General features: G+C 51.0%; 1 protein-coding gene across 1 annotated transcript in view; it reads right to left on the minus strand.

Moving 5' to 3' along the window:
* Positions 1-14,331, minus strand: part of RPH3AL (rabphilin 3A like (without C2 domains)) — a 141,861-nt gene extending 127,530 nt beyond the window's left edge. Inside the window, 1 exon segment of the mRNA XM_079904524.1 lies at positions 14,315-14,331. The gene's annotated coding sequence lies outside the window, so the exon portion shown is untranslated.
* Positions 14,332-16,206: the final 1,875 nt, after the last annotated feature.

Below are 16,206 nucleotides of genomic sequence, written 5' to 3' on the forward strand. Positions count from 1 at the left end.
TCCTAAAGTAGGCTGAATCATTGGTGTCAATTCTTCTCTCTGTAAGAGTATGAGATAGCCACACTCTGCCATGGCTCAATGGTAGGCAGGGTGACTCCCTGCCCCTTGGCTTAAGATTGGCCATGTGACTTGCTTTGGCCAAATGATGCCAGTGGTGATGATGTAAGCAGAGGCTTGAAATGTGCTTGTGCAGCTGAGCTTGCACTCTTGCACTCCTGCCTGCAACTCTGACACAAACATGCCTTGGTGGTCATTGGACCAAGTGGGATAGGAGACACATGAAACAGGCCTAAACCCAACTCACAGCTTAAAGCCAACCTAGTCCCACTGAGAGCAGCCTAGGTCAGCCAAACGCCACCCAACCCACAGATACATGAGGGATGAATAAACACTTATTGCCAAATGCCAGTGGGTTTGGGGGTTGGTCTGTTTCACAGCAATATTGTGGCAAAAGATGACTGAGACATATGCCCTGGCAAGTCTGAAGAGTGGGAGGAAGTCCTGGGGAAGGTCTCGCACCTGACCCTTCATATGGCCCACAGTTGGGTCTGGGTTGACTCTACAATAATTGGATGCACATCCCGTCTCTAACGTACAGACTAAACTTCCCCAAATTCTACAGTCCCACAATGGGGATACTCATCTACCAGCCTCCTGGAGCAGCCCAAAGTGTGTTAAGCACCTACACAGTGACAGGTGCAGGGTGGGTACTTGATAAGAGTTAGTCTTCGTCCTCCTCCACCTCCTCCACCTTCTCATCCATTCCACCCCCGGGCCTGAGAGTGACCTTCACAGCCAGAATATCTGCAGCCTCTTCTCTGTTGTGCACCCTAACCTGTCCCAGGGGCTGCCCCTTCTTGTTGCCAACTGATCCCCCAGACTCAGGTAAGACGAGGAGACAGGGATGTGGGCAGGTAGAGCATACCTCCTTACACTGTAACTCTGATTCCATGTATGATCTAAAATTATATTTATTCATTGGAAATTTATAACTGCCTATTTCAAGGAGGGCTTGAGGCAGCTTAGGGGCTGAACACAATAAAAAATAAACAACTTGAGGCTCAAAGAGAACAGAGGCCAGGCAGAGAGCAGAAAGAGGAGGTGGCACCAGAAATCTGATGCAATACATGGGACTCTGCAATTTCCAGCAGCTGTAGAAACAAGACAAGCAAGTGGGCTACAAAATTCAATATAATGAAAGCAGCAGCCCTCAAGCCTGGGTGTGAACCCCATTCGCAGGCAACTCTGAGGCCAAAGGGGGAGACCTCAATACTAACAATAATAACCACCAAACACTGTTCTAAGTGCTTTGTACATGACTTCTCACGGAGTCCTCTGAACAATGAGACAGATACTATTACTATCTCCATTTTACAGATGAGCAAACAGAGGCAAAGCAACTTATCAGGGGCACAGGGTGAGGGAGTGGCAGAGCCAGGATGAAAGCCTGCAAGTCTGAGCCCAGAACCCTTAACCACTAAGCAAGTCAGCTTCTGCTTTGCTCACGCTGGGCCCAGCCACAACCCGGAGACCTCTGGCTCTGAGTTGGTTGTAGGCCGACCTTCTTCCCTGTTGAGGCCTTATCCCCCACGCTTCTGAAGATCTGTCGCTAGCCTAGCCTGTTTGTCAGGACCCCATTACCTCCTGGTAAGACCCTGCAGATGGCCTGCCTCAGTTCCCACCTGCCACCCTCTGGAGATGTGCCTTGTCTCCCTTCCCACCTAGACCTGCACTCCCAGAACATACCCCTTGCCACCCAGCCCTCCCCAAAGTGTATCAACTTCAGCTCCTCTGACCTGCCACAATTTGCTATCCATCCACATGCCTGTTCCATATTCCAACACAAACTCTAAGAGTCCACGTTCTACATCTGTCAGCAGAGCCCACCATTGAGAGTGATGTACAGTGAACGTCCTCTAAGGCCATGACCCCTGAAGTGCAAGCCTTCAGCCCCTGACTAGCTACCGTGTGAGCCCACGCTCCGGACACCAGGTCTGTACCAAGAGAGGCCAGCCCACAGTTGGGTCCTGCCTGCCCCCTGGGCCTGTCCTCTGTGCCCTGACCTCAGAGTGTCCTGGATGCAAAGTCTCAATTCTGTAAAGGCATTTTAGATTCCAAACAGGGAACTCTCACTCCTGAGTTACCCGCTTTGCTAAATTGTCCCCCTTCACCCTGTCAGGGGTGACCCAGTTCACCTCATGACACCCAAACCTGCAGATGGGTTTGGGGATATCTGAGGCCGTCCCAGCCCACGAGGCCCTTTTACATGAAGTGAGAAGAGGCAACCTTTGGTGGAGGCGTGTCTCTTCCACCTGTTGGAAAATCGCTATCATAAACTGATAATGCTAAAACAAGATGCTTCACAGCCACGTGTGAGAAAATCGCCGTCATAAACCACAATGGAAAGCCTCTTCCGTGCAGTGCCCTCGTGTGGCTCCCAACCCGCAAAAATGACTTTGGCAGACCTGCTGCGTCCCCAGCCATGGCAGCTCTGGCCAAGCAAGATACTCAAAGCAGCTAGTTTCCTGCTCCGCAGAACCCTGCAGACGCGGAGACCACGTGGTCAAGAACCACGCCCACTTTCTGCTGTGCTCACGTTAAAAGTGGAAGGTCCTAACAAGCCCCAGGAATGGGAGGAAGGTCTTCGTGTCCAGGCTGGGGTCATCGGCCCCCAAGCAGTGGCTTCTGCAAATGAGGAGAACCGCCGGCAGGATTAGAACTAGCGGGTAGAGAAGGTCCCCACAGGAACAGGCTCTCGAGAAAAGCCAAGGAATGAGACCCAGGAAACATGGAAAGGAGCTCCGTGGCTGCTCCAAGACACGGCCCGGGCTGATCACTACCACTGGGGGTTAGAAAGAATTTCACAGTCATCTCTGACCTTTTCTTGGCGAGCCTCACCCAGGGCACCGACCCCTGATCAAACACCTGACCAGACCCTGACATTAATGAGGACAAGAGCTGACAGTGCTGAGACCAGTTGAAATTGGGTCGTTTCCTGTCACTAACCCGTGTGATTCAATGACATTAAAAAAGAAACCAGAAGAGAATTCATTTCTTTTTTTACTTGTAAATGAGGCCCCACTTACAGCAGACCAATTTCAACGTTGAGCCTTCTTAGGCAAAGGGTCCCTGAGGGATGGTGCGAAAGGACTTGGGGTCTAGCCCTTGTTTTCTGATCATGGCACCAAACACCCCCTCATCCAACCCCCCTGTGCTCTACATTGAAGAGAAATAAACCTGGTTTCCAAAAATGAAGTCTGGAAAATAATATAGACTCCTACATTCCACCTTCTAAATTAAGCCCGTTACTTAAGCCATTAACTTTCCACTGGGGACCTAGAGAAAATTGTTTCAAAACTGGGAACTAAATAGAAAGTTAGGGGGAATGGGACTTTGCTGGTGGGGCAGTGGTTAAGAATCCGCCTGCCAATGCAGGGGACGCTGGTTTGTAGGGGAACTAACATCCCATGTGCTGTGGGGCAACTAAGCCCTCCAGCCTCAAGTAGAGAGCCCAAATGTCGCAAACTACAGAGCCCACGTGCTCTGGAGCCCACATGCCACAACTAGAGAGAAGCCCACACACCACAACAAAGATCTCATGTGCCACAACTAAGACCCAACGCAGCCAAAAAAAACCCCACAAACACAAATGGATCTATTAAAAAATGGAATACAGTGTGACTCCATTTATAAAAGTTCAAAAGTATACAAAATTTTAAAACAGATTGTTTAAAGACATAAACCTACATGGTAAAGTTATAGAGAAGAGCAGGCTAATAATGATAACAGAATTCAGCTTAGCGTATCCCCTGGGGATGAGGAGAGAGGAAAACCCACCTAAGGAGAGGCATAAAAACAATTTCTAAAGGGCTTTTGATACTCTGTTTCTTCATTTGGCTGGGCATATACATATTTGTTTTATATGCATATATATTTCACAATAATTTTTTAATCAAATACTTTCTTATATTCCAACAATATCCAGTTAAAGATAAGACTGGGGGGAAATTATCCTAGTCCCTAGCAACAAAAAACATAAAACACCTAGGAACAAACAAGAAATGGTCACAACCCCCATAAAGAAATCTATGAAACTTAAGTGGGTGCTATAAAAAAAGAGAATGACGGGAAGGAAGACACGAATCAGTAAGGGACAGACCACTTTTCTAGAGAGGAAAACTCAATATTGTTATTATTTTAGAAATGTATTGTCATTCCAAATTAGATTCTAATGATAAGTGCAGAAGAGCTATAAAATAACCATAAATATCATAGAGAAGAATGACTAAATAGGCAAGCATAACCAAAGAAAAGCTGAGAAAGAATCTGCATGGCCAGGGGTTAAATTTATAAAGTCATAATTTTAAAAATGTGATAGTGGAAGAAAAAGAGATCAGTTAATGAAAAAAGAGAAAACCTGGAAGCTCATACGTTTGTGCACGATAATAAAGCTAACATTTAGAGTCAGTCGGCGGAAGGGGGAAGGAAATCTAGTCCAAGACCAAAATCTATTAACCTAGTAACATAGGTTACTGGACCTGGGAGGCTAAGGGAGAGGCAGGAGGGAGACTCTCATGTTTTGCCGTTTTGAATTTTGAGCAACATGGTTGTAGTGTACAGTTGACCCTAAACACGGTGGGGGAGGGTCAAGGGCATCAACCCCCTCGTAATTGAAAATTCCCGTATAACTTTCCAGTCAGCCCTCCATATCCGTGGTTCCACATCCTCAGATTCAACTAACAACAGATTGTGTAGACCTGTAGTACTTATTTAGTGAAAAAAATCCATGTATAAGAAGACCCACAGAGTTCAAACCCATGTTGTTCAAGGGTCAACTGAATAGTCCAAAAAAATTAAATTTCAATTTCAAATGTAGTTGGTAGGAAAAGAAATTGAACTAAAAGAACTGGCGGACAATTTGAGAAGAAATAAAATCAGGTTCTAATCTTATACTATAAACTAAAATAAATTTTGATAGGATGAGAGTTGAATGTAAAAGAGAGAGCTGAGTGGAAAAGCTGATGCCAAATAAAGAACGAGAAGAAAATATAGGTGAATATTTATCTGAACTTGGGGTGGGGAAGACCTTTCAAACCCAAAAGAAAAGGAAGAAATCACAAAATGAAAGGACTGATAGAGTTAACCACATGGATCAGTCTGCTGGGGCTGTGAAAACAAAATACCATAGACTAGGAGGCTTAAAAAACAGAAATTTATTCCTCTCAGTTCTGGAAGCTGGAAGTTCAAGATCAAGGTATCAGTCAATTCAGTTCCTGATGAGGGCTCTCTTCCTGGCTTGTAGACAGCAGCCTTCTTGCTGTGTGTCCACATGGCCTTTCCTCAGTGCATGTGTGGGGACGGAAAGAGAAAGAGAGAGAGAGAGCTCTCGGCCATCTCTTCTTATAAGGGCACGAATCCCATCATGCGGGCCCCACCCTCAGGGTCTCATCTAACCCTAAATACCTCCCAAACATTCCACCTCCAAATATTATACAACTCTTGGAATTAGTGCTTCAACACATGCATTCAGGAGAACACAAACATTCAGTCCACAACACCACATAAACATTAGAAACTTCTCTATGTTTAAAAATAATAGAAAAACACTGATCTGAGAAAAAATGTATTACATATATGTCAGTCACTATTCTTATGGATAAATAAATGTTAAATAAAATATAGGTTATAAAATCATTCAGGGGGCTTCCCTGGTGGTGCAGTGGTTGAGAGTCCTCCTGCCGATGCAGGGGACACGGGTTCGTGCCCCGGTCTGGGAAGATCCCACATGCCGCGGAGCGGCTGGGTACGTGAGCCATGGCCGCTGAGCCTGCGCGTCCGGAGCCTGTGCTCCGCAACGGGAGAGGCCACAACAGTGAGAGGCCCGCGTACCGCAAAAAAAAAAAAAAAAAAAAAAAAATCATTCAGGGACTTCCCTGGCAGTCCAGTAGTTAAGACTTCACCTTCCAGTGCAGGGGGTGCAGGTTCGATCCCTGGTCACAGAGCTAAGATCCCACGTGCCTTGTAACCAAAAAAAAAAAAAAAAAAACCCAAAACATAAAACAGAAGCAGTATTGTAACAAATTCAATAAATTTTTACTTAAAAAAAAAATAAAATCATTCATATAGAATGATCTCAATTTTTAAACATTAAACATGGTTATCTCTGGAGGCTGAGAATCACAGATGTTTACTTTCTCCTTTGTGTTTTTGTGTATTTTCTAAATTTTCCATAATGGATATGAATTACTTTTAAGATTCAAAAAAATTACCATTATTTTTTAAAAGTGTTATGTTCAAGCAACATCGCGGGCATAGGGTCCAGTTCTGCAAAACTTTAGGAGGATGTTTGATGGGCCAGGTGCCCAGCACGGCCTGGAGTGTGATCCATATCTCCCTATAGACTCGACCAGGAGCCCCTGAAAGAGGCAAGTCCTTCTCCCTGGAAGAGGCGGGCATGATGGGGATCTTGCCCCAGCGAAAATCCTGCCCCGTGGAAAACAGACTTATTTGAGATGGCTTGAAAGGGACAGACCCAGAAGCAAAGTGACAAAGAGACAGATCTCAAGATCTCAGCTCAAAAGAGGGAATAATTTCTACCTCTCTGAGCTGCCCCTGAATGCAAAACACCATACAGTGAGCTTCACGTCACGGTCCCTCCATGACTCAGGCATAGATGGAAGAAGGCTTCTTGTATGAGGAAGGGGGTTAAATTAGACATTAATTTTTAATTATGTAATTACTTTTCCTTTTAAAAATGTTAAACACATCAATGAAATTATTTTTTAAAGTTTAAATATCACAGAGAAGGCTAAATTTCTCTTTGATTCCCCCCCCCCACACACACACACAATCCTGATGCCCTGAGGCCCTGGAGATAACAGCTATTATAAGTTTGGAATGCCTTTATCTAGACCTGTTTATATTCTTTTACATGTAGGTATGTGTCACTTATATTTGTATTCATATAAAGTATGAAGGACTATGTGAAAACGTTTCTGTGAAAGGCATCATAATGTATTCATCACTTGGAAACTTGCTTTTCTTCACCTTATAATCTGAGAGATTCATCATTATTGTTATAGAGAGATCCAACTAATTCTTTCTCAAAGCTGCACAGGACTCCCAGGTGTGAAAATGTGAGCTGATGTAGCGGGTCCTATTCCACCACCAGCAGACGTTCAAACTGTGTCGAGTTCTTCACCGTGGACGGCAAACTGCCACAAAGGCTGTCCCAGGACTTTCCACCTGTGCACACATGCCACGTTTCCTTTAGGGCAGACCCTGGGAAGTAGAATCCTCGTGATGTAGGGCAGGTGCTTTTTAATTTGACAGGTCCTGCCAAACTGCTGTCCTAGCCTCAGATCCCACGGCTTTAAAAACCTGATCCCTGTGAAATGTCTTCTTGTCAGTTTCAGCTCAGCGTTTCAACCTACCTGGCACATCCTGCACCTCGGCTTTGTTCCATTGCTCTCCATAACTATTCAAATCATCGTCCAACCATGAGATGGGCTGCCCTGGTCACTGGCGGCACTCAAGCCAATGGCCACCCTCCCGGCCACTCACGGAGGGGACCTCTTGAATGGGGAGGAGGCCCTTCTAAGCTTCTGTGAATCAGAAGATGCTCTACCAGTAAATGAGAAGGGGATGAGGGCTGAGCAAGAAGAAACTGTACAAACCCCGGCATCAACTCAACTGCTTGGACGGGCTGGGCCTAAAGAGGAAAATGCAATCAACACATTGCGGGGGGAAAAAAAAAAAGCATCAACACGTAAATTAGGTGTGAGTGCAGCCGAGTGAGTCAGGCAGGCCTGGATACTGACGACCGTTCACCCTCCTCACCGGGCAAGCCAACCGCCAACTCTGTGATGATGCCCACCGGGGTCACCGAAACGCCTGACCGATTAATTGTCTGCGGTAACGCTAAGTGCTTACACACAAGGTGCTAACTACGGAACTGTGGTCTTACAGAAGGTGCGCCAGTACTTTTAGCAGCACACAACTGCCATGTGGAAGGAGGAGCTGATCTCCCAGCGAATGCCGCTCACTTTCCAGGCGGGCGCAGTTCTGCTGTTGGAGGGGTGAGGATGTCTGTGCAGAGGGCGGCGGCACCATCCATATTCCGCAGTTTCTCCAGGCCAAGCTGACACCCCGCCGACCAGCAGCAGGCGGTCCACGTCACCTCCTTACCCCCAGGCCTCAGGGCGGGGAGAAAAGGGCTGCTTCATGGGCAGAACCCCACCAGCCGCCTCTGAGCTTATTAGCAAGCTCTCCCCAAGCCCCACAGAGTAGATGGGGACGGGAGAAAACCAGAGCTGGCCCTGGCCCTGCTCCCACATCCCCAGAGCCGTCTGCCCCAGAACCTGGGTGCCTACCCTCATGTCACCTCCCACCTCTCACAAGAAATCTAAGATTCCGAGTATAGTGCCAAGTGTGTGGCCCCTAGGAGGGAGTGGAGCATCAGTATTCATGTCCTGGGTTGAGGGTCACTGCTGCCTTTTGCTCTGTTTCAGTAAATTTTATTGAAGTATCACACACACACAAGTGCACACACTAAAACTGGTGAATTTTGAAAATATGAGCACACGTATGTGACCAACACCCAGATAGAAAAATCGCACATCACCAGCCTCCCAGAAGCCTTCCTTGTGCCCCTGGGAACTACTGCTCTGACTTCTAACACCTTATATTCATTCTGCCTGTTTTGCACGTTATATAAATGGAATCCTATGGTACATGCTCTTTTCCGTCTGGCTCCTTTGCTCAACAGTGTCTGTGTGATTCCTCCATGACGTTCCATGTGGCTGCGGACTCTTCTGTGGCGGAGCGTTCTATTGTATGTATTCACTCCACTGTATCTGTCCATGCTACTGCCAAAGGATGCTGGGTGATTTTCAGTTTTGTGGCTATTACAAACAGTGCTGCCGTGAACGCTCTCGTACATGCCTTTTCACGGCAGCCTTTTGCCTCTCATAAGATATAAAAAGTTGAAAACGACTGCTTTAAATCAAATCTTGAGAAAGCCAACCTGCTCTATCTCTCCAATTCACCCTCTCATTCTTTAAACGCAGTCTTTCCACTATCCACGTGGTACCAAGTAAAGCGCGTTGGCCACAGGAGTCAGACTTCCTAGTACTAAAGCCCAACTCTACCACCTACTTGTTCTGTGTCCTCGGGCAAGCACTTAACCTCTCTGCGCATCATTTTCCTGACCTGTAAAATGGGGAAAACAATAGTATTTCTACCTTCATTTGGTTGAGGATTAAATAAAGGAATAAGGGCTGCGCAAAATCAGCACCCATCAAAGTTAGGAGCTCTGATTATGGCCAAAGGCACCCCGTCTCTCTCACCCTTGAGGCACCCTGTTCTGGGTGGCCTCTGCCAGGATAGCTGAGCAAGGGTCTCACACAGGAGGAGACAGCAACTAAAGACAAACAATTTCACCGCCTCCAACTGGAACGAAGCTGTACCAAAAAGCCCTCCCTAACTCCCTGGCGGTGCAGTGGTTAGGACTCCACGCTTCCACTGCAGGGGGCACAGGTTCGATCCCTGGTCGAGGAACTAAGATCCCACATGCCGCGTGGTGCAGCCAAAAAAGAAAACAACATGGGGCTTCCCTGGTGGCGCAGTGGCTGAGAATCTGCCTGCCAATGCAGGGGACACGGGTTCGAGCCCTGGTCTGGGAAGATCCCACATGCCGCAGAGCAACTAGGCCTGTGAGCCACAACTACTGAGCCTGCGCGTCTGGAGCCTGTGCTCCGCAACAAGAGAGGCCGCGACAGCGAGAGGCCCGCGCACCGCGATGAAGAGTGGCCCCCGCTTGCCACAACTAGAGAAAGCCCTTGCGCAGAAACGAAGACCCAACACAGCCAAAAATAAATAAATTAAAAAAAACAAACAAAAAAAACAACACAACTGTTCTAAAAAGCCTTTTTTTTTTCCGTTCTCTGTTCTCGGGGTTCTCTGTTACACCAGACCATGCTCTTTCCCTCTGTCTTTCCAGCCATCAAGGCTGCGTGGAGGCCGCAGCTACTGTCCTTTTACCCACAGGGCACTGGATTTCATTCGAAATGTGACCTAAACCAGAGGCACCATTCGGGGTCATTATTAACGGTGACAAGCTGCTGGGGTGTTAACAGCGCCCAGAAATCGCTGCCTGAAAAAAACAAATGTTTTAAATGTCCCGGCAAAAGAAGAGTCAAATGGAGTATCTCGATTTTTTAGGCAACAAAGATGGAAAAAGCCCCTAGAAGCATACGGTGCAGAGACCTAGGAGCAAGACTCCAGGCCTCACATTACTGGTTGCCGTGGCAACTGTATTTCACATCAGGAACTCATTTTCATATGATAGTGACCTGTGGAGGGAAGGGGAGTATAGCTCCTAAGGAAACTTAGTTGAAGGTGGTACTGTTTGGGGATAGCGTTGATTTTGTTTACAAAAAAAGCATTTAAAAGTGCCCTAAGGGGGACTTCCCTGGTAGCACAGCGGTTAAGAATCCGCCTTCCAATGCAGCGGACGTGGGTTCGATCCCTGGTCAGGAAACTAGATCTTACTTGCATGCCTCTACTGAGAGTTTGCATGCCACAACTAAGGAGCCGGTGAACCGCAACTAAGGAGCCCGCCTGCCACAACTAAGACCCGGTACAGGGGCTTCCCTGGTGGCGCAGTGGTTAAGAATCCATCTGCCAATGTAGGGGACACGGGTTCGAGCCCTGGCCTGGGAAGATCCCATATGCCACGGAACAACTAAGCCCGTGCACCACAACTACTGAGCCTGGGCTCTAGACCCCGCGAGCCACAACTACTGAAGCCCGCGTGCCACAACTACTGAAGCTCGTGTGCCTAGAGCCCGTGCTCCACAACAAGAGAAGCCACCACGATGAGAAGCCCAGGCACCGCAACGAAGAGTAGCCCCCTCTCGCCAAAACTAGAGAAAGCCCGCACACAGCAACGAAGACCCAACACAGCCAAAAATAAAATAAATAAAAATAAATAAATTTATTTAAAAAAAAAGACTTGGTGCAACCAAAAATAAAATAAATTAAAAACACTTACTAAAAAAAAAAAGTATCCTAAGGGACAGAAATGACCTGAGGGCTCCTCGGGGTTCTCTGTTCCACAACTCTTACTTAAGACACACATACACACATTTGCACACATATGCACAGCCTGTTTTCGAAGGCCTCTGGGGCAGCTGTCACAGCATCCCCATCACTGGTCCCACCATTAAGCATCTGTTCTGTTACAAAGTCCTTTCCTGGAGTCCAGTGGGGTCCCAAGCAAACAGATGACCACACCACCAGGACATCCTGCACATCTGGGCCAGGCGCTAAGAGGACCTGTAACACACTCCCTGGACTGAAGTGTACGCTTTCCTGGACAAATAGCAACCCCTACTATCAATACACAGTCTCAGGAGTCAGACAGACTTGAGTTGCAACCTCTGTTCCGCCCACCTACAAGCTGTGTGGTTTAGGCAGGCCCTTGGACCTCACGGGGTTTATGTCCTCATGGGGAGAATGAAACAAGACTCCTAGCTCCTACCCCTCTGGGGGCTGTGCGAATAACACACACGAGGGATTGCTCGGAGAGATCAGCACACACCCAGCACACGCCGACCACTCAATAAACAGCTGCTATGATTAAGAACCGGAAAAGCATCTCTCATACCCATGATACAACTGGAGGCTAATAGCAGAGAACAAAGTATTAAGTTGGGCGGCACAAACGGTAATGAATCCATCCATGAGCCCAGAAGTGCAGGCCAGTGGGAATCTGGGACTCGAACAGTCCAGGAGGGAGGTGGGATTTGAACCAGACTCTGAAGGATGGCCAGAGGTGTTCTTGGAGGTTAAGGGGAGGAATTTCTTTATCGAGAGCCAACAGGATACCCAGTCCTGGAGATCTGGGAGGAAAGGAAGAGGACACAAAGGGGCTGCGATCAGCAGACAGACAGCCGCGGTCCTGAGGGCACGGTGGAGTGGGAAGGCCAGGAAAGAGGCCCCCGGGGCAGCTGGGAGAGGCAAAGCTTTCCCAGGGAGACAGCTCTGGGCTGGGTCTCTAAGACTAAGGCCAAGAGGGTTGACCACGGTAGGGAGGGAAGAAATCTCGGGACTGGAAAGTGGCTCTGGAGGGTGAGGCCACACGACTGAGGGGCTACAGGAGGTGGCGGAGCTGAGCTTTGTGTGGGAGGAGACCAGGAGCCTCTGAAGACTTGCTAGGCGAGAGGGCTCAGCAACAGGGTAAAAGCAGTAGTCATCCAGAGACCGTTGGTCTAGAGGCGACATGCCAGCTGGACTGTGGGAGCTGGAAGGGATTCCGGCATCAGGCCAGCGAAGGGGCCTCTGACCTCCCGCCTGAGACATTCAAGGCCTGGAACAGCAGCCTGGTCACAAAGGGGCAGGGAGAGGTGAGACGCTTCAGGGAAAAGTCAGTGTGACAGAAGGGAAGGAAACCCACTGCTGGGGAGTAAGGAGGACATGGGGAGTTTGGGGTGTCACTGGGCATCCAAGGAGCCAGGACTAGAGCTAGAATGGCGGGGGGGGGAGTTCCCTGAGGGATCCTGAAGCAAGTTCTCTGAGAAGATAAACACGGGGCCTCACAAAACATCCCAGAAAAGAGGGAAGGGACATCAGAAGAGGAGAAGGAATGATGGAGAAACAAGAACAAAATGAGGAGAGAAATCGCAGCAGAGAAGGCTGCAAAGAGGGGCCTGCTTCCTGGGCAGAAGGACTTGGCAGCAGGATGAGGCCGACAAAAAAAAAATCGGTGTTTGGAAACAAGCTGACTTTCAGGGAAGCAGTTTCAGCAACGTGGTGGGGACAGCAGCCCAGGCTGCGCAGGAATAAGCGGGGAGGCGTGCAGCCAGGAGGCAGGCGGCAGGTGCAGAGCCCTTGCCGGGAAAATGTGGCAGTGAGAAAAGAGGAAACGAAGCTGTCTGCTCCAGTGCATGGATTTTCCCCCCCAAGAGATGGGAGGCCAAGTGAACGTCAGAGGAAGGAGGATGGAGGGGCACCCGGAGACGGGCACAGTCTCTCAAGGTGTGTGTGGGGGGGAGGGGCAGAAACTAGACTGCAGCCCCGGCTCGGCCAATGCTCTTACCAGGGTGTCCCGGGACACTCTGACTCCCCCAGTCCTCCAAATGCTGGGGGATCAAAGGTTCTCACGCGGCTGCACAGATGGAGCCTCATCACCCCCCACCCCCAGCCCTAAACTCACGGAGGATGGGTGCCCACCCCCCACATCACACCTCTCCCCAGGGCCACCTCCAGCGGTGGGCATGTCACAGACCACGCAGGTAGGAAAATCAGGTCCTCAGCCTTCCGAGCCCCAAGCAGGGGTCAAAATTCCCAGACTTCCCAGCAGAGCCCTCACTGCAGCCCAAGCAAGGGGGCTTCCACACCCACAGCGCAGGTGTCACAGGCACCACCGTGAGCCCAGAGCCTTCATCCTGAATGCAGGGAGCCCCCCTGGATGATTTCTACACTTCCTCCAAACCCGCGGCTGAGGAAAACAGAGCTTGGCCCGACTGCTGGGAGCAGGGTTTTGGGAAGACTGGAAAACAAACCCGGGGCAGGATTCTCAGGCTGAAAAGAGGTGCTCAGGGTGAGGAATCCTGCCTGGCCAGTGAGAGCTACCTCCATCCCTCCCTCCTCACACCCTCCCCGGCACCAAGTGCTATTCGATTCCCACTCCTGACCACCTAACTGGGGGCGAAAGCCCCGACGGCCAGGGCCCAGGCCCACCATCTGGAGCGTGGGATCCTCACCGAAGGCCAGGCCGAGCGCGGAGAGGGGGGGCGCGCCGTCCCCGCGGGGCCCCTCCCGCGCACGTGCGGGCCCCGCGGGTGGTGGGTAAACACTGCGCTTGTTGCCGCGCTCGCCCGGAGCGCTCTCCCCAGCGCCGCCCGCAGTCCGCCGCCGCTCTCGGCCGCCCACTCGCTCCCCGCGGCCCCCCAACGCGGGCGCACGACGCACCCAACCCCCGAGGGCCCCAGACAGGCTAAGGGCCGGACGCTGAGCACCAGGCGCTCCGGGGGCCGGGCCCAGGCGCTGCCCCGAGCCTCTCGAGACCAGCCCCGGACTCCAGGCCAGGCGGGCAGCGGGCACGACGCGAGGGAACGCGGCTCGGGCCCTGCGCGCGGCCCGCAGCCCCCAGGCTTGTCCCCACTCCGCGCACATCAGCTCCCCGGACCCACCCGCCGCCCCAGGGCCGCCCCACGCGCCCCCGCGGTCCCTGCCACCGAGCCGAACGCACGGCCCGGCGCTCGCAGACCGGGCCCCGAAAGGGGGGCCGCCCCCGGGGCGCCAGACTCACCCAGGGTCCAGCCGGCCTCCGGCACGCTCCCCGTCTGCCCTCTGGCGGCGGCCGCGGGAACCCGGCGCTCGACCCGCCCCGCCCCGCCCTGCCCCGCCCGGGACCTGAGGCCTCTGGCGGAGGACCGGCCTGAGGTCACCCTGTAGGCCAGGGCCCCTCTGGGTGACTGTCCTCGCCGCCAAACCAGTCTCAACGGCCCCTTCTTGTTTCTGGGTGACGAACATCACTGTCTGTTCCCTAAGCAGCTCCAAGTCCCCAACCCCCCAAATGAGCCATTCTAACCGCCCAAGGTGCAAAAGCAGGGCAGGTATGACTTCTGGGGCCTGAAACAGCACCTGGCACCTCCTGCAGCTCAACGTGTATTTGTTGAATGAATGAACGCTCCACTGACAGACACCGGACAAGCTGTGGCAACTTGGCTCAGTCACTAAAGGAAACGGCCACAAAAAAGATCCATCAGCCCTGTGTCTTGGCTCCCCCGTTTCAAGAACATCTGCCACGTTCTCCACTTCCACCCACTCGGAGCCGCGGTGCCTGGCTTGGTATGCAGGTGGGGTGGGAGCGCGAAGCTTGGAGGAGCAGTGCTAGAGCCCTGTTACCCTTCGTTCTCTATCAGGAAAACGATTCGACCCCAAACCTGTTTACGAACTGATTTCCTGAGATAACTCCAGGATCAGGTGCTGAGTGATGACCAAATCTGGAAGTCCTGGTCTCCAGACTCACACAGCAGCCTCCCCCGGTACCTGGGTCAGACCTCCGTTTGGGTTCTGGATCTTGCCCATGGCAGAGATGACCTTGGGTAAGTGAGCACATCTCTCTAAGCTACCACTGTCCAGTAAACTTCCTGCCATTATGGAAATGTCACACTGCCATGCTGTCCCCTGGCCACCGGTCACGTGGGATGAACTTTTAAATTTAATTTTACTTCGTTTAAATTTTCCTTCGCCAGTGTAGCTAGTGGCTAAGCCTCAGTTTCTTTATGTGCAAAAGGGACGTGATAGTCCCACTGGGAGGACTGAACGAGATCATGTAGGAGAAGCCGATTCCAGGCCTGGCTCACTGGAGGGGCTCAGCCGAGTCATTAGCATCATCTTCACCACCATCATCACCTCACTCAGCCTGAAACCTCAAGGCTGTAGGGATTCTGCAGGCTCTAGGCCACCTACCTGCCCCACAGCCGCCCCTGCAGGCAGGAGCCGCTCACATCGCCGCCTGCACAGCCCGTGACGCAGCGCTCACCACCTCTGGGGGGACCTAGCCTCTCTTTGGACTGCTGACCATGGGAGAAAGATTTCTACACTGACGTGAAGTGGCCTCCCTGTAGCACCTCTTCCTGGCTGAAGTTGTACGTCTTTGGGGCTCAGAAAAAGTGAACCCCGCTAGTCTTCATCCCTTCAGTATCAAAGCTTTCAGCAAAGCACTGCTTGTCCTCTGCTCTGTGCCAGGCTCTGACTAGACGGGATTCGCACTCATTTCCCCAGGCCTCACCACATTGTCCCAGTGACAGTAACAAAACAGCATTTGTCTGGCCCTGCCCCATGCCCCGGGGATGACTCACAGGGGAGAGCAGACACAGCCTCCCAGCTCGCTTAAAAAGCCATTTCCTGCTCTCCTGGCCCAGGGTTTATTCCCTTGGCCCCGCGAGGCAGTACACTGGTCCCGGCCCATTCCTGCCCATTCCTCCCCCAACGCCCTCCACCATAACCTCCTCCTCCTCCTGGTGTTGGGTCCGTCATGCTCACTGCAGAGGGACACATGCTTCCACACATGCGCACACGCCGACACACAGGTACCTACCGCCCTCAGGCAGTCACGAGCTGCTGCACAGCCTCTCACTCCAATGTCATGGCCAGAGTCTGCTGCTGAGGCCCTTTCTTTTGACCAACTCCTCT

Source organism: Stenella coeruleoalba, assembly GCF_951394435.1.
Source record: "Stenella coeruleoalba genome assembly, chromosome: 19".
NCBI classification, from domain to species: domain Eukaryota; kingdom Metazoa; phylum Chordata; class Mammalia; order Artiodactyla; family Delphinidae; genus Stenella; species Stenella coeruleoalba.